The 25,639-nt window shown below is 39.1% G+C and overlaps 1 long non-coding RNA gene across 1 annotated transcript in view; it reads left to right on the top strand.

The window, feature by feature from the left end:
• Positions 1 to 4,564: 4,564 nt before the first annotated feature.
• LOC134160865 (uncharacterized) overlaps positions 4,565 to 25,639 on the top strand; it is a 123,515-nt gene continuing 102,440 nt past the window's right edge. Inside the window, exon 1 of the long non-coding RNA XR_009963722.1 lies at positions 4,565 to 4,687. This is a non-coding gene — a long non-coding RNA (uncharacterized LOC134160865). The remainder of the gene's footprint in view (positions 4,688 to 25,639) is intronic.

Below are 25,639 nucleotides of genomic sequence, written 5' to 3'. Positions count from 1 at the left end.
CTAAACTGGAATGGGCTCACCAAGTCCAGTACCCAGCCAGCAGGAATTAGACCAAGGAGCAAGGGGGAGCAGGAACCCAGCTGCTACGTGGATTCCTCAGCATCTTCAGTGCATGTTGCTTTTTATCCAGGGCTTGGGGCAACTCCACAGTTAAGAGCTTAATGCACATAATATATACTTTGCAAGAGAAACATTATTCATTAACAAATCTGATTAAACTGCTAATGCAGTGAGCACTAGCTCAAGTTCACAAAGACAAATAGCCTCAGTGGTGCAGTGTTTGTGAGGAACATTACCCATAAATGGATTTTAACTATTTAAATTGGCTTCTGTTCAGAAACTATGAAAAGACACAATAGGGCAGAGAACACTTAATTTAGCTTACTGTGCTTAATGTGAGGGGAAAAAAACCCCATATAGATTAAGACTTCAGAACAGTAATACACAATTCTGCAAAGACATCTGTATAGTAATTCCAGATTTAAAAACGAGGTAAAAAAAAAAAGAAGCAAAAGAGACTACTTTTTTTTATCCCAGCAGCACTTTACTGATTATTAAAGATTTCTTGGTAACTGGTACTACTTAGTATGCATAGAACATTTAAAACTCATTCCATATAGACTAAGTCACATTCAAATCCTGGATTCCACAAATGTATACTGTGGCTTTGCTGCTGTACAGGCAAGATTGTTATGCTTTCATCCCTTTATAAGCACTGTGATATTTGAGGCTATGGAGGCAAGTTATTACAGGAGAATTTTAGCTTTTACCTTTTTACTAAAGGTATATTTTCACCATTTTGGTAGGACTGAGAAAAAGCTCCCACTGGCCACAACAGACATCTAATGGCTTTCCCTCCTTGCACATGCTACTTTTCCCATTTTTTCAGAAGCCTGCTATCAAATCCTCATAAGCAAGTAACTCTGGTGCAAACAAACCAGCCTTCTCCAAGATAATAGCTGCTTCTGCTAGATTACAGCCCTGCTAAGTATAGGTTCATTTTGAGCCCTTTGAGGCCAACCTACTTCTTTGCATTTATACAACAAGCCCTTATCTCCCGCTCGTCCATTCTGCAGCAAGGGGAGGTGTGGCAGTGGTGGTGGGGGCTGTCACAGGAAGATTGCTGGTGCTCCGTCGTGTGTCCTGCCTTTGATCCCATTTGTGCAGCAGCAGGTGCACAGCACTGACCTGCTAAACTGAGCTATGCTAATATGGCCACAACATTGCAGTAATTGTCCCAGTGTATGACTGAGAGGTTCCTTTGTGACCGAGAGCTCCAATTGCTTCAGTACGTCAGCCCACTGAAACGCATATTCTTGTATAACCTGGAAAATGAATACTTCAACACACCCCACCCCAGGTGGGTTTTTTTTTGGTCTTCCCATTGAACTTTTCTTTCATTCTCTAAAGCTCAAGATGAGCCCCAAACCAAAAGTCCCGACATCAATTGGAGTTTTTACTAACTCCGAGCTATAAGATTTGGCCCGTGATTCTAGAGCTATTCTTGCAACCTAAGAAATACTGCCAATCAGATCTCCCAATAATAATGAGCTGCATAAAAACACTGTTTACAGCGGCCCCATGTAAACTTTCCAATATATATTCAGCAACTTTTCCTCTTACAGAAGCCTATTTCATACATTCAAATCTTGTTTGATGGCAGTCACAGAACCAAGCAGTTTAGAATTTCTGAAACACCTAGGGAGACAGAAATCAAATGGTGCTCAAGCTAGTTAATTAAAACATTTCAGATTCTTTCACCTGTGGTGTCAAGCTGTTTTGTTAAACTAAGAATTGAGAGACTAACAGAGCAGGTGCTTCCGCAAGCACAGATTGCCATAGAAAAATCACTTTATAGAAGCCTATCAGAAGTAGTCTGACTACAGGATCTAATAGACAGGGCAGCGTATGCTCATTGCTTCTCATTACCTGATTGTGAAATCTTTAGTTAAGATGAGCTCTCATTGAAGTTAACAGGGATTTTCCCAGAGTAAGACTGCAGGATTGCGACCACACTGTGCCATTATGGTAGATATCACAAAAACCAGGCCACTTGTATTATGGTTTTCAATGGCAGCATCTGATCAGAAGCCAAGCAAATTTAATAGAATACTTCCTATTGATTTCATTACAGACCGGATTAGGAGAAGAGTCGCCACATGGCTGGCTTGGGTTGAAATAGTAGTACGAAGCATCCTTGAAGTTGTTTAGCAGGTTGTATGTATATATATCCCTACAACCCCCTTCCAACCCCCCCCAAAAAAAAAAAAAGGAAAAAAGTATTTAAGGAATATCAAATAATAACACGGAAAGGAAAAATAAAATCTAATCTGCAATCAGCTAGAATAATGTGAATGACTCCCATTTGGTATTTCAGGACATCATTTATTTATTTTTAGTGGAAAAGAATGTTAGAAAGGTCAGAAGCAAACATCTGCACACAACTGCACATCTGAGAAGCACCAATGAAGTCAGTGATGCTCAATCCATTTGTGCAGAAAGGCCAGACTAAGGCCAGTATATACAATACCAATCGTCCAAGACCTGTTCTTTTTTCTGGATAGCTTCTTAAGCTTTGGCTATGGAGAACCCCCCTGAAATCATTGTCAATGCATATGAGCCAGAGTATTCACCTCAGTCAGCAATTTCCAGGACAGAAGCCTTGATCTGTATGATCCTTGGGGCAGAAGGTGTAATTTATCTGTATTTATATGGTGTATATATATAAGGATGCCCCAGTCCTACCTATCATTATAGCAGCATAAAAAACAAGCAACACATAAATTCTCTCAAGGCTACTGAGCAGATTATTTAAGTAAACCACACATTCTTCCTTTCCAGACAAAGGAAGAGGAGAGAAACTGGAGAACATTTTAAGGGACTTTTCAGAAAACATTTACTTTGAGAAAGCAAACATTTGGGAAGGTTTCTTCCTACTGTGTTCTTAAAGTGCAATCCCACTTTCCTACTTACCCTAATAAAAGTGATAACCAAGATAAAAAAGCATTTTACTGTGTTGAACCTTGATTTCCCAGCCAACTAACCTCCTGCTGGAGGTTCATCTTTACTAGCATAGATGTGCTACCTCTTTCCCATTGCTGCAGCTTTGTGTTTGTAGTTGTTTTTCATGTTGCCCCAGAAGATTCTAGCTTTACATGGGCAGAAGAGAGACATACTAAGAAAGGAGTGGCAGAAAGATGGATGTGTGGGAAAGAAGCTTCTTTTCCAACTTATCTGTTTGTAACCATAAATGTAACCACATTTAGTAAAGTGTGCATCTAGTCTCAACTATGCTGCTTGATCTACATGTATGAATCAAATACAGATTTTAAGTGAAATTTACAAGAGTTGCCTTGTAATGCAGAGGATATTTTTCTTAAAAATAACATGAAAAGATAATGCTACCTCAACACATATTCTATGTTTGCAAATGTGCTATTGTTTGATAGATGTTAACTTCCCAGGCTCCCTTGTATGCATTACTGCCAGTTATCATCTCTCTAAAATGAGCAGACCAGTCAAGATGTGGCTTTACGGATGAACTTCTTTATTTTTCAAAGGCAATCTGTCCTTCTATTTCCCCCTCCCCCCTCTCAGATGTTGTTTTGGAGATGAAAAGAGACTTCCTTAGAAATTGTTTCCTTTCCATCTCAGTTCCTTTCTAATTGGAGATAGCTCAGTTGTAGGATACTTCAGGAAGGATATAAAACTAGAGTCAGAAACTTGAGATTCCCCATGCCTTTATTTCCCCACTTAACCAACCACTACAACACTGAACCATCTTCTAGGCTTAGCTCATTATATGGAAGTATTGGTCATTATATGGAAGTACTGTTATGAAAAGTTATATTACTCCGGTATCATTGTCATTTTATGACAACTCTTGGTGCAAGGTTTTCTTGCCTCTCCTAAAGCAGGAATGAATAAATACACAGCCCTTCTAGATGGATTTTCCTCAGGCAGTAAACCTAGACTTTCTGTACCAGAACATCCAAAGCACCAACTATCTCCTAAGAAAGGACCAAAGCAACTAGACAGATGAGAAGCAATAGCAGATTCAAGCCTCTGTGCACGTATAATTGGGACAAAGAGCCACATGAGTAAGGATTACACATGCATGCATAATAATATGTTCACCCAGCGATTACTGTGGAGAAAGCACTGCCCATCGAGATCTGCATTAGCTACTGTTCATGAACACAAAGCATTTACATTCTGCCTTATTGATGAACAGGACTGGAACAACCTTTCTTTAAGGAAAAAAAAAAAATAAATCACTGCAGAGTACAAAAAAGCATATGCTGAGGTATGATTGACAGCCGCCATAATGGACTGTCATGTCAAAAGAACTGCCTTGCTAATTCTCTTACATAATGAGCTAGATGCTAGGCTCGCCTTGCAAGTTTGATTGTGCACCCTTCCATCAATCTTCCCGACATCTTGGCATCTAAAATACAGCAAAACCACTTAACAAGGGCTCTTTAAACAGGCAAGAGGAGGGATGTCTCAGTGTATTAAATGTGATGGGGAGGTTGCTATGGCAAAATTTGAGCATGTGAACATTGCAGTGCAGAATTCCACACTGGTGGCTAGAACCGAGGCTAGCCATGCCTCCAGGTTCTGTATGTGTACTTGGACTGCATTATTTAAGGAGCAGAAGGAATATGGTTCTGGTGCCACTTTCATGGTAGGAAAAAAAGTTCCTTTGTCTAATCCTTTTGTGTGTGTATGTGTGTGCAGATCCCTGGGGTGTTGATGAGGAGTATCCAAAATGGACTGTATGCTGTCTCTGCCGCTTTCAAATGTGGGGCTCCATCCCCCAGACTCCTTCAGTAACTAAGACAGGAAACATATATGCATTTCTCTTTCTCCCCCCCCCCCCCCCCCCCCCCCTTTCATCTGGTTGTCACAGCTACATGATGCTGCCAGTTGCAATCACAGCTCAACAGCATTGGTAGGCAACTCTGGTAGCTTCATTTATTGAATCGAGAATTGCCATGTAGGTGTCGATTATCTGCCCTAGAGTTCTGATGGTTATAGCTTTAACTATTGGCACTTCCTTCATTACCAGCTCTCTGACTTCCCACTTTGTTTACTAAATTTATAATCCACAGAGCCCCTTCAGCTGTGAACTGCTCCCTCCCAGGCAATTGTAGATAAATTGCCAGCTCCACCCTAGGGCCCTGTAGTGGAGGGGGATTGAAGTGCACATCAGAGAGTGAAGTTTTGTGTATAAGCATTTATAAGGATTTACTGTTCTCTGGGTTATTTCACATTTTCCTTTTAGGAGAAGTTCCATGGGAAAGCTGCTGGGTTCCCCAGCTCCACACTGACATTTCTTAGATGTATTTTGTTCCTCTTTTGTTGTTACTGCTCATTTGTAGAGCTGTTGAATGGTTAGGATTGGAAAGGACCTTAAAGATGATCACAAAGACACCAAAATGGGTAACATACTAGAACCTAGCTCATATCTCAACCGTAACTGAGCACCTCATACACACAGAAGCCACCACCCTTATACCTGCTATTTTATCCAGGGACTTTTTGGGCTGTTTATTGAGGGATATTATTGTTTCTGCTTGTTCCCTTTCTCTATTTCTTTCTATTTCTTCTTGCTCATACATACCAGTTTTAAGCATCATTTAGTCCACACTCCCTACATCTGCCTTTTCCTGTTGGTCAAGAGACAACATTCCGCTCCACAAAGAATCAGTTTTTGCATGCATGATTCCATTGTTCTCACTTTGCAAAATCAAACTGTTTGTCAGACAGGTCCTGGTCTGAGTGAACACAAAAGCTGATCTAACTCTTCAGTATGATCTTCACAAGTAGTTATTTTCAGCCTCTCCTGTTTCCCTCTTTCTTGCACTGGGTTGGTTTTAACTTCCAGAGATTCAACACCAGAACCTTCCCTACGTTTTTAAGCATATTTAACAGGACTCAACTTCCTGCAACTTGGAAACATTTTCTTAAGGCACCCCAGCAGCTCCAAAGATAACCCCCCCTTCTATGCATTGCAGCTCTAGTAATAACAGCACCAACTCTAGCAATAACTCATACAGCCAACCTCCATGCTATTCACAGTCAAATGCCAGCTACAGAGAAACAACCTGATACCTGAAGCATCACTTCCCTTCTCAAACAACTTGCAGTACAATGTTTCTTTTACTGGAGTTTCTTACTCACCTTGTGCTCTCTCTCTCTTCTTTGCCATTCTAAACTCCTTCAATACTCTGGATTACTTCTAGCCCCCAAGCTCTTCCTCTTATCCAGCCTTTCCCTCACCTTTGCACACCTGCAGCCTCTTTCCCACACAGTACCTAATAAGCCTCAAAAGCTGTGCTTCCCTGCAGGGTCCTCCCTAATTTGTCACAGTTGTTGCTAAATTGAAGCCTTGAATGTTCAACTGGTAGATGTCCATCAATGTATTTAAAAGGCTGCATCTTGTAAGCTTGTTGTGGTAGAGGTGAGTTTTGAAGGTATGAATAGATATAGGAATGTTATTAAATCTATTTTTTTATCATAAAGCTTTGTTAGCAGTTCACTGTTTCCTTAGCATCTCCGATAAACTTTTTTTCCAGTATCTCTGTATAAACTTTTCAAAGCTGTATGTCTGTTTTGGTCACACACTTCAGTTCACTTATGAACACATTCACATTATCAGCAAATCATCATCTTCTTTGGTAATACATTCATCCTCTGGGATCCTGAATCCTGCTCCAGATAATCTTGTATACAACAGAAGTCTTGCCCATCCTGCAGATATCAGGTCTGTATAGGTGAGATATTTGCATAGGCACTGGGGGTGGAGTATGGGGTGCAGAGAGTATTTATGTAATGGAAGTATGTGTCAAGGACTCTGTTCAGCTCCTGATTCTATCTATCACAGGCTTTCCTGGTGATCTTGGACACCTTGCTTTATTCCTATATGACTCAACTTCTTAGCTGTAAAATAATGAAGATAATAATCTGTTTGGAATGACCAGTGCTCATAAAGTTGTGGGGAAAGAGCCATAGACAGGTAAGCAGGTAGAAAGATAAAAAGATCTTTCACTCCCATAGGTTAGAGTGGGGTTTTTTTGACCTACCCCTCTTCAGAGTACTTGAAAGTGAAAAAAGGATTATCTTTCTCAGTGGGCCAGACAGACTCAGTGAGAGCATTTACCTGGTTTCTAGAGTATCTCTCATTTCCATTGTCATTCAGGGAATTTTTTACTTTCTCCCCCCACCTTGTGTATCTGTTCTACTCCTAGCTCTGTTATCCTGAGTTCAAAAGCATTTCCACTCTCACTGTTCAGATGGTTTTGTGTCTCAGAACTCCAGACATCAGCAGTATATGACTTGTACGCGACATTTAATATATTTTTACATGTACATTTGCTCTGTGAGGCCTTTAACATTGCTTCTAGTACAAGCAGTCTCTTAAGAGAAAAAAGACTTTCATGGCTATCTTGTTTTGTATTAGCATGTAAAACTACCTCTCTACTTTCTTGCATTCTGTGGTTTCTTCTATGACAGTGCAGATTAATGGATGTGTTTTTTATTTCTTGGAAACATCTAATCATAGCATGGGAAGAGACAAGAAGCCAGCAAGAATCCTCTGATCAGTCAACTCTCCCTAGATCAAATGCTCTGTTTGGGAACATCTGCCTTGAAGATACCAGGTGTTCATAAAAAAATACCAGTAATAAAGTGCTTATATGTCAAATATTTGCAGGCATGTTTAAAAGTTTGTAACAATCATTCTTTTTAAAGTAACTAGGTTATAAGTTTAAGCTGAAACTAACATTCATAAGCCAAAGCTAGTGTGCATCTGCTTCTGTGGCTGGTATGACAGGATGGTCCAAGTACAGCCATGAGCACATTATAACATTTGATATTTTTAATCAAATCCCATTTTAAGGTGTGATGTGTTTTACTCTGCTAAAGGTCATTTTAGTTACAGTAGCATTATGGGTTTTCAATAAAACATTTTAAATGCCAGTTATATAACTGCTTTTAACATTTAACAGCCACATTGGTTACATGACCTGAGACAAAGGATATTTTCTCAGCACTTTGAGATATTATGGCTAAATAATCCTTATGGGAACGTTCGGTTTCATAATGGCCTCAGGTCATCCCATATTATGTGGCATAGCTTTTTTTTTTTTCACCAAAACAGTAATTGCTAATGAAGCCAATGGTGATGGAAGTTCAATGACATGGCAGAGGATAGAGGCTGTAGTCAGTAATAGCAGCAGACTCTGGCCAGTAGGAGAAGTTCATCAGCACTATTCAAGGACAAGTTGATGCAGCAATAAGGAATGAGCACACACTGATCTCTGTCAGTGCTGTGCCATGTGTTAAAGAAAAATAACTCAGGTAAACACAAGTTCTTTCCTCCCCTACATCTCCAAAGCACTGCATCATTAAAATATGATCTATCATAGGACATAAGATATATAGAATATAATACAGTATATATAAGATATAGTTTCAGGACATCATACCCAGGTGTATGAGGGCACACATAGAGTTATACAACTCAATACCTATCCTTTAGTTGTGGGACAAGGGGATGCTGTGAGATGAACAGGCTCCGTTTGATGTACAAGAGACTCATGACAGAGCTTACTATTGAGGGTGGACAGCTATTTCCTGTTAGGTTCTCTATAGAAAAATACCACTGGAGCAGCATCTTCAGCTGTAGCATCTCTCCTGCCAGCACTCCCAGACTGTGGATCTCATTCTCAGACCAGCAACCTTTTTGACTCCGAAATGAGACTCCATGTTGCAGATCATCACGAGCCAGTCAAAAGGACACACTTTTCTCTCGTATTTTTCTTACCTCTACCTTCAGATTTTGGGTTCTCGTGGTTAAAGCCACCTCTTCACGTGTGATCCTGAACTGTGTAGCACAGCTGGGTTTGGCAGGAGGTTCTAGCCATGCTTGTAGGCTTCTGCCTCCTCCCATCAAAGTAAGAAGTTCTTGTCTGACAAATCATTGCCAAAAGCCAAAAAATATCTTTAAAAAGCAAGATTTCTTAAGCCTCCTTTCTTTAAAATAGAAAGAAAATCTTTGTTTCAGAAATGAAATAAAAATGGTCTATCATGTGTTTTCTCCTGCTTTGAGCAGGGGATACTAGATGTCCAGCCTAGATTATTCTAAGAAAATGTATATGTATCTTGAAAAGTGATATAAGCAAAAGACATGGTGACAATCCTTTTTCACAGCTCACAGGCATCATGTCTTTCTCAGTGACTGCAGGTTGTAATGAAACTAAGAAGTTGCTGTGTTTCAGAATAATATCTTCCACAGCCAATTTTACCATGAGCCAATGAAATAAATGTTTCCAAAGTGAACAGCTGGCATCTCTTTTCATAAAAGATTCCCTTTTAGAACACTATTTCCAAACAATATTACAGTGGCTCCATTCACGTAGCTATAGTTAAGACTGTGTCAATACTTCTCTTATAAATCTTGTTTTTCAAGGGCTTATAGCTTTACAGCTAAGCCATAATTAGCTGGGATATGAGTTACAGCACAAGAGTTTAGTCTGTCTGTGAGAACATTTTTGCTAATATTAATAAAATCAGTTTTAAATCGTAGAAGAGTAAAACATAGTGCTGTATATGCATAAAAAGGATTCTTTAACATTAAACAGCTATGATTTATGAAAGGGGATTTTGACAAGTGATTAAAATATAACATGATCTCAATTTCTTTTTGTCCTTTTAAAACAAAAAGAAAAAAAAATCGCTATAGAAACAGTTTGAGAAACACAGAAATTCAAAATTAGAGTGTACAGTTTCTTCTTAATTTATGCTGTTATGAAGAACAGACACAATGATCTCATTAAAAGGCACAGGATCAACCAAATCTCATATTCCATGGCTTTTTTCAGTTCTTACTTTGCTGCCATGTAAGCATAGTTTTCAGTATCTGATATCATTCTGTTTGAGCATTTTATGACAATACCAATTTGCACCCTGCCTGTGGTTTTATGGTCACTTCAGTCTCAGCTATTAGCCCATCTTTCTGCACTCCCTGTTTCCATTGCCATTCTTAATTACAATGCAACTCAAACACCTCCCATTTCCAGTCATTCCAGTCATACTAAACTACTCCACTGTGAGCCCAGCTCACCCTTTCGCCATGAGTCAGCTCTCATTTCTATTCATGGAGCTTTCCTGACGGCATCAGGATTTCATGTCAAGGAGAGCTGTATTTAGTTCACTCACTGTGTATCTTAATGGCAACATCTGGATATCCCAAAAGAGCTAATGAAGTCCCATTAAATGAAGCCAAGTAATTGATGTCTTTATGCAGAAACTAATTTGTTCATAAAACCTTGCCCTTTGTATCATAAATTGTTCTGGAAAAATACATACAATGACAAAATGGAAAAGAAATGCCAATGTTAGTTACTCAAAATGTCTTTTTCTAGTAGGTATAAACTGTAACAAAAGAAATAAATGTGACAATGTGGAAAGCCAGTAGCTCAGCAAAGCCCTGGCTGCTTTCCAGGAACTTTCTTCCTTCACTTTACCCCTCCCCAGCTCTACTCCTCCCTGGTTTTGCTTTGGACTTCAGTCTCTTCCTCTATCCTGTGACAATTTCCCTGTCAGAGTCCTACAACAACCCTAAACCCTTGCTTTTCCTAACCTTCAAGTTTCTAGATTTATTTGTCCCACAATGACTGTATTTGAAAGATTCCTTTTTATGCAGACCTTGGGCTCCTGTGCAAACTGCTGGGTGCTCATTTGAAAACAAATCAAATGAATTTGTTTTCAATTCAAAAAATTCAAAAAGAATCATCCAGAAGGGCAGGCTCTATGTGTGACAGACCCACCTGAGACCAGCACAGATTCAGAGAATCATATATTGATGTCAAAACTTTTATCATGGCCAGCAAAATAATGGTTCAAGAAAATCAAGGATGTCTTTTGGCAGTGCCACTGGTTCTGTTTCTAACTGTTGTGTTCCTGTTGCCATCCCTCTGAGACTTCTTATCATAAGAAAGCCCAGCTGTCTTACTAGATCTCAAGCACAAAAGGAAGTCTAGCTCATGTTTTCTTCTAACTTTTCTCTCTTCTCCCTGCCATTCAACTGAGCCAGTGTGCTCCCAAAGACTTTTTTGGCTCTAAAAGACCAAGAAAGAAATAGTGGGAGAAGAAATAGTGGGGCAATACTTCCAGTCACATATGGGGTGGGTATAGCCAAGGACCTCATTCACAGACATCTAGAACTGACCCTCTGCATCAGTAAAATTGCATGATGCTCCTTTCACTTTCTTCCCTGTGCTATGTAGGCACTGTCAGTGTTTTCCTCCTTCTTCCCTTACCGGTTAGTTCTTCCTACACCCTGAATTTGGTAACATAATCTTTGTTAAGATAGAAGACTTTTCTTAAGAAGAATGATCATCGGTGTGATTTGGAAAGATGCCTATTTCAGCTTAATATGTTATCTCCAGTGATGCTGAACAGGGCAAAAGGATAGACTTTCACCTTGGCATTACAACACTGTGGAAACAAACACGAATCTTTAACACTGGAGTGCAAACAGCAGCCACAGAGCTCTCCTTGTTATCCTTGCTGACTGATCTGTATGATAATTGCAGGCTAGGATGACTGTATCCCTCTCAAACCAGAGTTAACCACATTATACAGTCAGAAGCCTTACTGAATTCTGTGGCCATCACCCTGCACAAAAACATGAAGTTAAAATTGTTTTTTCAAATTCAAATGGGATCAATACCTCTCAAGAGACAGATGGGATTTTCTCTTCTACACTGAAAAAAAGAATCAGTGTCTGGAGTTCTGGCTCAAAGTATTCATTCAGCACAGAACAACACCAGGAGAAAATCAGAGTGGGCACCTGCTCTTTTCCTTGATCAGCCCTGGATCTTAGAATTTGATGTTTCATATAAAGGGAGCTTGCTGTTGCTCTTGCATGTTGCTTCTTAAACCTACACAGTCTGGCTCAGGCAAGAAGGGTATGTTTATTCTTTTTTGGGCCTTTTTCATTTTTACTTCTAGCTGAATCCTCTAGGTCAATTGTATCTGCAGGGATGGGAGAGGAATTTAATTGCTTTTACTTCCTACCTTCATCTCAGGGTGACCAGTCCATTAATAATGCACAGGAAGCAACTAGGAAATGCATGGTAGATTAGGGATTAATTGATATTTGGAAATATTTCAATCCACATTTGAAAGAAAAGGTTATGGACTGTAGCCCAGCTCTAGTTACTATGTGTATTTGATTATTATTTCTTACAGTCCTTCTGGTTTTAGATCTGTTTTCCCCTTTCATTGGTCAAGCAAGCTTTTACAAAAATTTCTTTGTATTCTTGCTAGAGATATTTGTTACACTTCTGATACATGCCACCCAATACCAAATAAATACATACATTTGTCTGCATTTTCCAGTAAATATGTTTTTTTCTGCACTGACACCACCCACATTTCTGTTATGAACAATTTGACTTTCCAAAACATTATTGATTTCTGTGTTTGGGAATTACAAGATTAATAGATTTAGAGGCAGAAGTTCTTCAATCCTTTCACCAAATAGGTGCTTCAATGCAAGCTTGCTTCAATGCCTGCTGATGTGCTTCAGTACATCGCTTTTAGCAAGAAACACGAGCCAGGCATTCCTGAAATAAACAAGGCACTAAAATACAGGAAACATGGGTAATTTCAATGATGTCAGGGCAGGAAGATATGATTTAGTTGATTTAAAAATGACAAGCTTGACACCTCAATTTGTTTTGCCTGTGTTGCCCCTCAGAAATGATAATGACTTCAGTAACTTCTTTAGCAGTTTTAAAGGCTGCAGAACAACAAATACTGACACCCATAAAACCAGTAACTACTGTTAGCAGAACTCGACTCTAGCTGTTGGGAGCCAATGTGAAAAGAACAGAAGACTCAAAAGAAAAGTTACATTAGATCCTTTTAAGACCTTGAGAAATTTCCCATCTTTTCCCAGTGCCAGTTGCATTAAAAATAGACTAAAGTTAGGAATATAACATAAATGTCCAGTTACAAGCACTTTGATAATGTTAGGTGAATCGGACAAAGACCTTTTGAGGACCCCTGGTGTTACAGCAGCTTTTATGATGGTATTGGAATTTGAGAGTAATGGAATCATATGAGAAGCTAAAGCCAGACAATTTGGAAATGATTCAAGGCTACTAAATGCACACCGCAGAGACACTGACGGCTGTAAAATCTGAGTGGCCATCTCCATTTAGTATTAAAATGTCAAAGGAGAAGTGCATTTCATGTGTTGTACTGTGAAGTAGTTGGTATAATGATCATGGAAACAGTTCTTTTCTAATAAACTGACACTCTGGAAGCAGAGCTAGGCTGGTTACAAAAGTCTGTTAAGATACAGTATGTGAGTACAGAAACAGTGATGATGATTGTTCTTTCCAGCAATTGATTTGGGATTGGAGAAGTTCACTTCCCCATCACTCAGGGGTAGTAAAGATCACATCATAAGTGATATTCATAGTCCTGAGTGTTTTACACCCCAAACACAATTCTGGGTTTTCTTCCCTCTTTGACAGACCAAGAGAAAGGGAAAGTCACTAAAATATGATGTAGCTCAAGAAGAAGCCCTGGAGGAATCTTTGCTCACCTCACCGCATCATCTGATAACAGCTGCTGAAAATGCCACCTATTTTCTACTGCAGGGTATCTCAATCCAGGCCTGAATTTTATTCAAATATCCACTGTCTAATGAGAAAGTGCAGTAAGCAGCGTATTCTACATTACAGTATTAAATTAAAAATATATGCTAGTTACAACTATTGTTAAGAGCTGTGTTCAAACCGCTTTAGTATATTTCATCCATAGAGGTATTCCGGGGATTTTGCTAATTCTGTTTTATTAACATGTTTGGTGAAGGCTACCTGAGTTTCATCTCTTAATCTAGGAGACTTTGCGAGACTCTTTGTTGATTTATCTGTTTCAACTGATTAAATAAATGAGGAAAGAATTGTAAACTCTACTGGTGTCACAATAGGGTAGTTACGCTTTATTTTAATTAAACTGAGGGTCTAAAAAGATATTTTATTCAGTGCCTATCTACCTGGGTGTGCTTGGCCTAGTTTTTTCAAGCGCCTAGAGATTCTGCTGAAGTCTTCATTTGTTCAGCCTGCCAAATCCACAGACCCGCATTCTGTGTACAGCTCAGGCTGCAGGTACCTTTTCAGCCCAAAGACTCTGAATTCACTCATCACAAGCATTTGTGTTAAGGCCTGCTGTGGTTGTGAGCTTCCCTTGAAACTTTTGAGGAAAGAAGGCTCCATGAAACTTCCATTTATGTTTGACTTTCACCCTAATCTCTGCAGGAGCCCAGAGATAGTTACGTACGAATCTCTGCCCCCAGTGAGTTTTCTGTCAAAGAAGAATACCAAGAATCACAAGAAAAAGTGAAACTTGAGAAATCATCACAGCATAATGCAATAAAGCTCTTCAAAAGAATCAAAACTTAAATAGCATTAACTTACCTTTGGTGAAATACCCAAATACACGGTTTATGGTTGTGCCTCTGCTCTTAGTTGTGCCCAACTGGTTCTGCTGGAGGAAGTGAGGCGTCTTGTAATTACCATCTCAGCTTATTTTTCATTTTAGTTGGCAACGATCTCACCACTCTCCAAACCAGTTACATATTGACCTGGAGACCAACAGGTTACCTGGATGTCATGATGATGCACCATTTACCTGATTTTCTCTCTCAGCCACATTGCCCACTCTGTATTCTGCCAAACCATTTGGACATTGCCCAGGGTACCCTTATGCTGGGAAGTTCTTAAGTAGCCATGTGGCTTACATTCCTTCCCATAATGTGTTGTGCTTACCTTGAAATACTGAACAGATAATATGTGCATTTATTTTTCCCTTGATGGCCTGTCTTGTTTTTTTTTGTGGGAAATATTGCAAATGGGACCACAAAAAAAATTGGTGTGGAGAAAAGGTGTGTAGATTGCATATGGATAAGTTGAGAGGGGATATGAAAGACAGAACATATCTACTACCTAAACTTACATACAATCAGTGCAGTTTATGTGATTGAACTGTATTAACAGTAGAGGTGAACAGCTGCAGTTGGGAAGTAGCAAAGGGAAATGGAGTGAAGAAACCTGAAGGAACTGGGTTGAAAAAAAAAGTAGCCCAACTACCATTTCCTACCTAATCATACCGTTTTAATACAACAGAATAAAGTGGCATATAAAAAGGTAATGTGCATTTTCATTGAGGACTTGTTGAAAACTATAATACAGTATCCTTATAATTTACTGGTAATATGTACACAATGTAAAAGATCAGGAGCAGAGAGTACTATCACTATATTTAGAGATAATGGTGCTTTTCTTTCACAGGCTTGATATAAACTTTGATTACATAGCATTCCTTTAATTTGCTGCTATTCAAGAAAACCCTCAGAGCACTGCAGCAAGCAATGCTTCTCTTTTACATTTGCATTTTTTAATTTGCATTTTTTAATTTCCCAGACTACAGCTCCACACCTACACAGGCTTCCCCTGTGGGAGGGAAGAGAATATTTTTCAGTATGAATGATACTGTTTCTCTTCTCAAATAGCTGTAGTTATTAATTCCAGAGATTTACAAAAATCACTTTGCTGCTGTATCACTTAAGTGCGGAGGATTTTTTCTAACATCAGATGCCAATCTATTGCTCCACTGGTACCCATTTTAAACAGGGCAGCCAAGCAAAAAGTTCAGACTGCTCAAAATGACTAGTTGCTGTTCTCAGCAGCCAGCTCTTGCATTTTTTGTATGTCCAAAAATGCTGCTGAATAAAAGAAGAGTTTGGTGCTCTTAAAGGAAGACCCATTTTGTCCGTAATATGTCAAGCCCCCCATGGCATAGTAATGACAAGCATATAGACCAGATTACTCAGCACAGCAGACTTTAGGGTCTTCTATTTACTAACCAAAATAGACCAATTTAGTAGATACCTTGTAAACATGTACTAAAAATAATGTTCTAGGGGCTACAGTATTTGCCTGTGATCTGGGTGATCAGCATTTCAGACCCTGCTCTGCCTCACTCGGATCTCTTCCATCTCTTTAAGTGTTGGGCTCTTTTTAAGACAGAAATGTTATGACAGGAAGATCCTGTGAACCAATGGCTACATCACTTGCATGGCAGAGGACAAAGCTGGAACACATCATCAGGCAATTCTTTCAGCCGCTGGTATTTTACTGGTATGTAAATTGGAGCAGTGTCACCGTGAGAGACTGGAAGAGCCCACAGGGCTCAAAGAGCCTTTCTGAAGAATGGGTACGTACATTTAACTCCATACTCCAGATTTGGCAGAGGGACATTTAGCTTCCCAATTCATAGAAAATGCCCAAATAGCAGAAGAAAAAAGAAATAGTCTCTCCCTCACTTGGTAGGGAACAGTCAACTTCTTTTGAGTATGTACCTTCAAGAGGAATGTCAGCATCCCAGGTGACACCTCTGCACTCAGAGGCCAGACTGAAAGGCTGCTCTTTCCCAGGGCATCTGCTCGCAGCTCCCTCACTAATTCCCTTTCACTATGCTGGCTCCTGGGAGCCATTTTTCAGTACCCAGCCTTGCCTCCTGCTTTGCAGGTATAGTCCGTGCCCAAGTTGGATTTCTGTATTTTATGCAGAGCCTTTGCTCTTAAAAGCCTGGGATAATAAATTTGAGGCATGACCTAAAGAGGGAAGGCAACAAGCAAAATTAGACCTAGAAGAGATGGCAACAGCAGAGCAGCGACTTTGTTCAGGAATTTAGCCAAGTACTAATGCCTGTCTATTGGGGAGGGACTGTCTCCAGAATAACACCATCCAGGGGCTGAGGCAACAAAACAAAGTATTTCTTTTAGTTACTCTATCCAAGACCTTGCAAAAAAGAATTTACAAACACAGCATATCTTCCCAAGACTGAACGTTTTCTCACATAATAAGGTGGAAAAAAAAAAACAACTTGGAAGACATTATATAACAGCACCATCTCATGACACCTGCCATAACAATATTTTATTTGTCAGTCTTTTCTCATCCTATGTCTCTTGAAGCTTGACTAGGTTACTGCATCAAAGGGAAGGAATAATAGTATCATTTCAGATAAAAGAAAAAGAGAGAAATATGCTGTACACAATCTGCCCATCATGTCACCTCACAGTTACATTAACCAAACAGGTAACACATCTATGAAAAAATACAAAATACACAGCCATATGCTATGGCAATCCATGGAAACTAGAGCTTCCTCTCAGGTGAGGTAAAAAATGCTCCATTTTTATATGATACCTGTAATTCAAAATTCTTTACACAGGTTAATTAATTTAACATACTTTATGCACATCAATTAACTGAGGCAGAGAAAGATTAAATATATGACAAAGCACAAAATTTAATAGACACAGGAAATGGCAGAGCTATAAACAATATTGAACTCCTGGATCCCAGCATTAAGTTAAAAAAAAGGGCCCATTTTAATGCAACCATTTCCTTTCCATTTCTCAAAGTATGTTGGAGACAGCAAGTTCTGCTGTGCACAGCACTGAGCACATCATCAGCTCTTCACAAGTACTGAACTGAATAAATAATATTAACTATAATCCCACTATCATGCCCTAAACCACTAAATCCATTGAAAATTTAAACTTTCACATTTAACTGACTTCAGGACAGATAATTCTGAAAGCTGCACTATCTTGGTACTACTAATTAATATGTAATAGTAATAATAATCATGACTGATAATGCTGCTCTAATAAGGATTTAATCCTACAGATCATTTTTCTGAAAGCACTTTGATAATAATGATTATTTATTCTTACAGTGCATTTTTCATGCTAGCAACTTTGAGTACCACAGTGATTAATAAAGCTAAAGAAATTGAGAGATACATAAAATAACAAGCTTATGAGAGTGCGAATGTGCCGATCTGATTAAAGAAACTTTAACAAAAAATAAAGCTGTAAAGGAGATTCTCTGGGGATAGGGGAAAAATAGAAATTAAACAAAACCCCCTTAAGGCTATGTCAGCAGCATTGATACATACTGACCTGTGCATCAGTGTTATTTCTACTGTCAGTCTAGGAACAAAATAAAATTATAAATAGCATTTAGCGACCTGTGGACTAGGTTGTCAGCTGTGTAAATAGGTGCATTTTCAAAGGGCTGCAGAAACATTGTACCTACTATGAAAATACCTATGTCTTGTCCATGATGACTTCAATGCACAGCAGAGGAAGGATAAGTACTGGCAATGCTCACAATACTCTGGTGATAGTTGATACATATACGTGAGTTACTTAGATTAGTCATACTGAGGTCTTCTAGGGGCTTTATTGTCTGCGGCACCTAGGATTTAAGTTCAGCACAGGTTCCTTTTTCCTTCCTCCTGCCATCTTCCCACTCCTTCAGGTTACGCCAAAGGCCTTGGTATGACCCAAGTTACATTTCCAAATAGAGAGAAGTCACCTAGTTCAAAAATAATCCCCTATAAAGGATCGGTTTAGCCTACAAAGCATTGCATAGGCAGCATTCTGCCAAAATAGCTTTGGAAGGAAATCACCTGGGCTGGCACTATTTATAACAGCAAAAGAAATTTTGTGGAGGATGGCTTATGCAATGAGAGAATCCTGGTTAGCAGGAGTGGCAGTTTTTATACCCAGAACTTGATCCTTCTCAAGAAGCTTTTACTGGTTTGTCTTCCCTGGCAAAGTCTTGGTAGTACAGATCAACCTTCAGAGAAATATTCAACAGCAAAGACCTCTCCTGAAAGTAAAAAGTACTCAGGGATGAGTAACTTCAAAAAGAGTCCCCTGACTTTGTTCCTGTCTGTTACAGATCACTCTAGTAGCAATATGAAACCAGAAACAGATTATGGAATACACAAGAGAGGAGAGAAGTCCCCAGATGGAGGGTTACTGAGCCATCAGATATAAATGGAAATTTTCTACAGCGACCTGCTCTTGGACTCCACAGTATTGTCCATATGCTGGCATCAGGGAAACAGAGAAGGGAGCATTGGCTTTTGTCAAGAGTTATATGGGTGTATCCAAATCTGAGGTGTGAGAAAGGGGGACATGAGTGAGTCTTTAGAAGAAAAGCTGAAGGAATTTATTGCAGGAAGAATTCTGCAGTTTTGACTCTTCAAGATCATATTTACTTAGGCAGGTAAGGAAATGACTGCACAGAGAAATATGTAAAAGAACAACAAAGATGCCAGGTTAACAGAAGCCCTCTGATTGATAGAACAGAAGCCCAGCCCATGGTCAGAGAAACTACATGATGTTAAGAAATAGCTGTCATGTTTTGAATACACATTATATAAACACTGTCTGAGGTTCATGGAAGTCCTGAATGGAACCAACCATCTCTTTGTTAAGGGGATGAACACTATTTCATTCCAAATAAATATCAAGAGTAGCCTCCAGCAACAGAAAGCAAATCTGAATAGGAAGAGATCTTAGCAGATCTAGTTCAGGTTTTCTACACTACCAGGCGATCCTTCTCCAAACTAATTTGTGAGCAAAGAGAACAAAGGGCTGGATGTTTCTCTGGGGACAGTCATATTTTCTAACTCAAGAGTAAATTATGTTGAATGAGAATACAAAGTCATAAAACATAATCAGGCTATTAGCTAGGTAAGAATTGTGGGGAAGTTACAGCGCTCCACAATGAATTCCTAATGTTACATATGATAAGTAGAGACAATAGAAATCAGTGGGAAAATTTGGCATGCAGTGATTTCCTTCCCTGGGCCTCCTGCAGTTTGCAAAACTCTGCAGAATTTCCTGGGCTGCTTGGTCAGCTTTATCTTTTGCTGAAATACACTTGGATTTCAATGCTAACCACCACTGCTACGAAAGGAGGGTAGTTATAAAAGGTTGATTTGCAAAAATATTTATAAATTCTGCAGCTTTCTATTTTTAGGTGTTCAATTTAGGGCTTCTGGTAGCTGCAGACATCTGTCTTGTCGGAGAATTCTCCATGGTGTTAACAGAAGTGAAGCTGAAATGAAGATTTAGATTCATCATGAAGTGGGAACAGGGACTTTGATTCTAGAGAAAATAGAACCGAGAGGAGAATCATAAACACACACATTTTCTTTGCATATAGATGTTTCTAGTATTCCTAGGATTATCAAATAAATCTTGAAATAATTACATGAGCCAATTCGTGCAGCAATGGAAATAAATAGGGGTTTTGTTAGAGATTTCCAGTGGGATCAAGACAGAGCCTGGCTGTCATCAGTAATAACTCTCAGGACACCAGCAAGCTTAGAATTGTAGAATCATTCAGGTTGGAGAAGACCTTTAAGATCACTGAGTACAGCAATATAGAGCTTATTCTCCATGCTTAACCATATACAGTTGGTTAATGGTCCCCTGTACTAGTAGAAAGAAGTCCCAGACTTGAAAGGGAAATTTTTCCTTGAACTGGAATTTTGAGTTCCTTGAATTTGGAATTTTTCCTAGAATTTGGAATCTTCAGCAGAGTAAAGAGAAGCCTGTGAGGGACTAACTGCAAGCATGTTTCCTGAGGTAAGCTGTGTGCTTTTGCCATCAGCAAGGTGCAGGGCAGCCCAGGACTGCTTGGAAGACAAAATTATGCTCAAGAATAAGCTGGTAAAAACTAGGAGAAATGCTTCTTGTCTTGGATCCAGCAATGTGGTTAATGACATGGTTGATTTTGGTCAGTTTGATTTGCATGCCGCAACTTCTGTTAAACAGAAAATCCATCACAAGATATAAAATACCATTTTGTTTGTTCTTAAGATTTGCATTTTTCCTTTTCTATAAGGTTCAAAAGAATCTTTTGCTCATGCTATTTTACTCATACCATACTTGAAAGCACTGAAAAGTGAACTGTTTGCTTATCCTCAGGCAGGTGCTCTGTACATTATCACAGTCAAGCCTTGTCATTCTATGTTACAAAGTCTTCAGCTTTGACCTAAGAGGTTCTTCTTTCCCATTTCCCCACCCACTTAAAAAAGAGAAAACAATAAAGGGGAGACAGAGAAATCATTCTTTATTCTAAGCTAGTGCTTTGTCTTTCTTTGGTAGAGCCTTTGCTGTACATACACATACATTAGTTTTTCTAGTCTTCTGTACTCCACTGTTATCCAGTACTGAAACTAGTCTGGGGCTGAAAGCAGTCTTAGTGTAGTAGAAAATTAGAAGCACGGCCCCTCTTGGGGAATTCAGCAGCGTTAATTGCATGACTTGGTAATACTCAGGGGAAACCTTCCAGGTGACATGTAAGGAAATAGCACACATATATCTCACTTTAATATGAAGGGAATCAGGCTGCTCATCTCCCTGTACAATCTGTTGACAACTTTTCCCTTACATTGAATGATGACACGCAGGTGGAATTATCTTGTTCCATTAAGGATCTTTAGAAAAATATATATAATGGCAAAAGCCTGCAAAGGTGTTCTTCTCCCAGACAAACATTGTACAAATCCTAAATTCTGAAGTTATTTCAAAAGAATAAATCTCTGAAAGGTACAAAATATTTTCTACTTACTGGTGTGTAAGGAAAAGTAATACAATAAATTACTGTTCCAGTTACCTGCCCTGGTATGATGTGGGATACAAGATAAAAATGCACACTGTAGCTCAAAACAGAAGGTGCAAAGGTGACTTTTGAAATCCCATGATCCCAAGCTAATTGCTAAGACAGTCCCCAAACATAAGTTAGAGCAGCCTTCAGCATCAGCATCTAAACATGCCTTTTGTTCTAGTCCAAAGCCCATTAGGAACCATGCCCTAACACCACAGGAATATTCTCTGGGAAAAGAATTAATAGTTTCCAGAGCCATTTTCTTCATCAGCCCAGAGAAAGCCTTATTTAACTCTTTGCATAACTTCAATAGTTCAACAGCTTTGAGCACCCCGTGTTTGTCTTGACTAGTCATTAAACTTTGATATGCAGAGACACTCTGCATCAGATTACATTTTCTTATTTATCAGTGGAAATTTGATATTTATGAAAAATCCTTTTTCTATATAAATGCTGGAACGTGGCAATTTCACTGCATGGGGCTACCAGATTTACGCAGAAGATTCGCAGATGAACAAGGAGATATTTATTGTGGAAGGACAAAAATATCTCCCTGCTTTTCCTGCAGGGTTAGAATGGCAGATGAGAGAAATGAGTTTGATTCTGATCACCTGAGGTCACAGCATGCAGGAATGAGTACATGGGTGTAAAAATTATATAGGGCTAAAAGCAGTCTGCAATAGATCTTGCTCTAAAATAAGACTTTTGTTGATCCTTGGATTTTCAAATGAGTCAAACGTACTCGGAAGTTCCATTCCTACAAAATGCAAAAGCTACATGTTTCATGATTGTAGCTTCTTTTGAATAAACCTGTGCCTTGTTCTAGTTGCAGTAATAATAAAAACAAACAAAAAAACACAAACCCCACCACCAACCCTCTCTCTGTTTATGCTTTGGCTACTCCATGTCCCTTCTCCAGGCAGAACAATATTGGAACCCCTGTGCTCAATAGTCAAACCCAGATAATATAAGAGAGAAACCGTGTCAAGGAAACCTCCATCATCTGAACCCTGTAACTTAAAGTCAGAGGCCCCAGGCATGTTATTTTTGAATTCTTGCAGGGTTACAGGCCTCCAAAATAAATCAGCTCTGCCAATTGTGAAACACCCTGGAGCATATATTGGAAACATTCACTATCTTTTAAAGTGACAGATTAGAATCTCTAGTAACAAAATTTTGCCCCTTTCCTTAAGCAGTCCTTAAGCAATTGCACTTGCAGTGAAAGATTTGGGTATTCTTCTGAAAGTCTTCCAGCAATCCACACCAGCCTGCTTCAGATTGATTCTGATCTCACTTGTACCAGCAAAAAAATAAATGTGAGTATATACTGTATCAGAGATACTTTGGTACATGTCCAAAAGTAGGCTGCAGTTGCAGACCTGTGTATTTTTATGCTAAGAAATCCTAAATTTGGCTTGCAAAAGAGCTCTGCTGAAGGGAATCAGGGAAGGCTGGTACTTGGGTGCAGTAAGCCACACAACCCAGTTTCTACTGACTTGTCCACTGATACCTCCAATGTTTTGTCTCAAATACTATCAGTGTGCCAAGGCAGCATTGGGCATGCAGAATCAGAAGTACAAAGGCAATTATAATGCCTCACTAAGCCACTTACAGAATGATAGTAGATACCTGCCTCCCAAAAAATTGGAATCTGTTTAGACAGAGCTTCCTTTTTGAGTGGTCAAATGGAGTCCTCTGCACCGAAGTAAGTGAAAGGTCCTTCCTGACTGCAGGCAGCACGAGACCATTCCCAGACACTGCTTGAGGGAAAAGTTTCAGTTATTTCTAGTGCTGTCTGCAGAAAACACCTAAGAAAAACCATCAACAGCTGCAGTGGCCACAGGGTCCACAGCAGCTCCCATATTAGCAATGTGTGTCCTGACCTCACCAGAAACAAAATACAGGCTCATGCTGGTGGTACTGGCCCAGCACCAAACCGCTAAAAGAAAGAAAGAACAAGGCTGGGAGGAATTACTCTTCAGTTTAATTTAAGTTGAAAGAAAATATTTCTCAAACTGGGCAAACATTAACTTCAGAATCAGGAGTTGAAGACACCACAATTAACTGTGTCTTTCTCAGTTTGCAAACAACTGCTCTAGGAAATACAAGTGACTCTTATTTGTAATGCACTAACTCTGAAACCTAACGATGGCAATTTACAGTTTAGTATTGCACTATGTGATAGCACTAGCAAAAATATTTAGCTAATAAGTCTATGTATAAATTCCATACAATCTCCCTCCACTTGTGCTACAGACCTCAACTGTGCTCCTCACTGGCTGTGTACGTGACATTTTGTATGACACAGTTATGTACTTTCAACCCAAAAGCCAGCTGGATTTGCAGTACAGCACTGCAGATGGAAAATGGGGAGGACAAACAAGACATTACAAGTTACACTGAATATCGTATCAGAAGAAAAAGACATGGCGTGGCCCCTGCTCTGACTACATTATTAATTTTCATATTTAATTCATTAAAAAAAACTTTATCTAATTTCCACAAGGTTTCCAGTCTCTTGCAAAATACAGCCCCAGAACCTTGACATCCTCCTGCAAAATTCTGGTTGAGCTGGGTTCATGAAAGAAAGACTAATTCAAAGACAAAGCCCCAAGCCCTGATTACATACTATCTTTAATGTTTAAGACTATTGTAAACAATTTTGGACAACAGTTTTGATAAAGGAAGTGGCTGTCTTTTCTTCAAACGTCTTCTGACAAGGGCCAGATTCTGACTGATATGTAACAGCAGTGTAAATCAGAAGCTATTTCCTTGAAGTTAATAGAGATCAGATTCCAGGCTCATAGGCTTTTGCACACTGAATTTAACTATCTGTCATGCCTGTGAGGTTACAGCATAGACCTAAAAGAAGGTATGGTGTAAGATCAATGTTAAAGAAAAGAGTTTCATTTAAACTACCATCTTTTTTCATCAGACATGATAGGAGATTTATTATTCCAATATTATTGTTGAAACTAGAAGTGAGAGAAAAAATAAGCAGGAACATATATATTCATTTTATGACTGTGAACAACATTTCATATTGTAAACATATCTTGGTCTATAACATTTACCCAGTAAAAAAAATTAATTTCAATACAGTCCTTATTGCTAGCTCTGCAGAGCCTCCCCGGAACATTGTGTTAATGATTAATATGAAGTCAGTGGAATTCCACAGTTGCTGAGAGTCTTGTGCCCAAGAATGAACTGCATTGCTAAATCAGCAAAGACAGTTGTCAAGGTAACCTCTATGTAATCTATTTAACTGGCTCCCAAAACACCAATCAAGGTCAGATAACGCACTCAGGCACCATATGAACACACTCATACGGCATAAAGCTTTGTATCAAGACAGCAGGGAGGAAAAAACCTCATTAGGAAGTAGGAGAAAAAAAATAAAATCAGTTTTGAGAAGTGTTAATTGGGATTGCAGTTAGCTTTGTGGGGAAAGCATGCCACTCATCTGAATATGTTTTATCTATAGGAGAAGTAATTTCACTCCAGTTCAGTTTGAATGGAAATGTCCTTCTACTAGTGTTCAAAAAAAGAAACCCCAAAGCCACCCAGAAAGTAAAAACAGCCATGGATAAATTATTAATTTAATTTATTGTTTTATTAATGCAAGACTGGCATCTACAGTGATACAGAGTTCTCATTTTCTTTTTCTCTGCAATAGATTTTTGTGTTACTTAACAACAAACAAAATGCCAGCAGCACCTCAGGGCTGGTGATACAGCTCCTTATACAAGCACAGTTCTACAGGTCCTGCTCCCCTGCTACCTCTGGGAACTGCCCATGGAAGCTTTCCAGTCATTTCTGGGAAGGAGAATGATCTATTTGGAGTCACAATCTGATGGGTATCCTGAATTTTAAGTTGTATTTACTTTCTGTGCATTCACATCTCTACCACCATAACAAGGTCTGGCAATAGTCACTGGGGTCTGCAACTGATTTTTATTCCAACAATTGCTGTGCATACAAATAATCATCCTTTCCTTGATATTTGCTGCTTTGCTCATCTGGAAGCAAAGAATAGTAAGCATTATGAGAATTAAAAAGGCTGTCTGTTT

This window comes from Pezoporus occidentalis, unplaced genomic scaffold (genome assembly GCF_034315485.1).
Source record: "Pezoporus occidentalis ecotype Australia unplaced genomic scaffold, CSIRO_AGI_Poc_V1 ctg165, whole genome shotgun sequence".
In the NCBI taxonomy this organism is placed as follows: domain Eukaryota; kingdom Metazoa; phylum Chordata; class Aves; order Psittaciformes; family Psittacidae; genus Pezoporus; species Pezoporus occidentalis.
This window is presented reverse-complemented; position numbering and strand designations above follow the sequence as displayed.